The sequence below is a fragment of the Takifugu rubripes genome, chromosome 9, assembly GCF_901000725.2.
Source record: "Takifugu rubripes chromosome 9, fTakRub1.2, whole genome shotgun sequence".
NCBI lineage: Eukaryota > Metazoa > Chordata > Actinopteri > Tetraodontiformes > Tetraodontidae > Takifugu > Takifugu rubripes.
Genome location: NC_042293.1, coordinates 12,379,863 through 12,380,103, shown reverse-complemented (window position 1 = coordinate 12,380,103; position 241 = coordinate 12,379,863).

The window sequence follows — 241 nt, the reverse complement described above, 5'->3', positions numbered from 1 at the left end:
GGCGAGTCTGGAGCAAAGTGGTCAAACGCTCAGTTTCACTCCTGCTGGAGCAGCGACCAGTTTCAGAAGTGTTTGTGTTATTTAAGAGCCTGAGAACCACTCAGCGCGCTAATCTTCTGCTGTTGCCTTTGGACAGCCCTTGCCTTGACATCAACCTATGACTATATTCAATTTCCCCACGGGGATGAATAAAGTTCATCTTAATCTTAATATTTAAACTAATAATTCCCTTCTTTTTTCC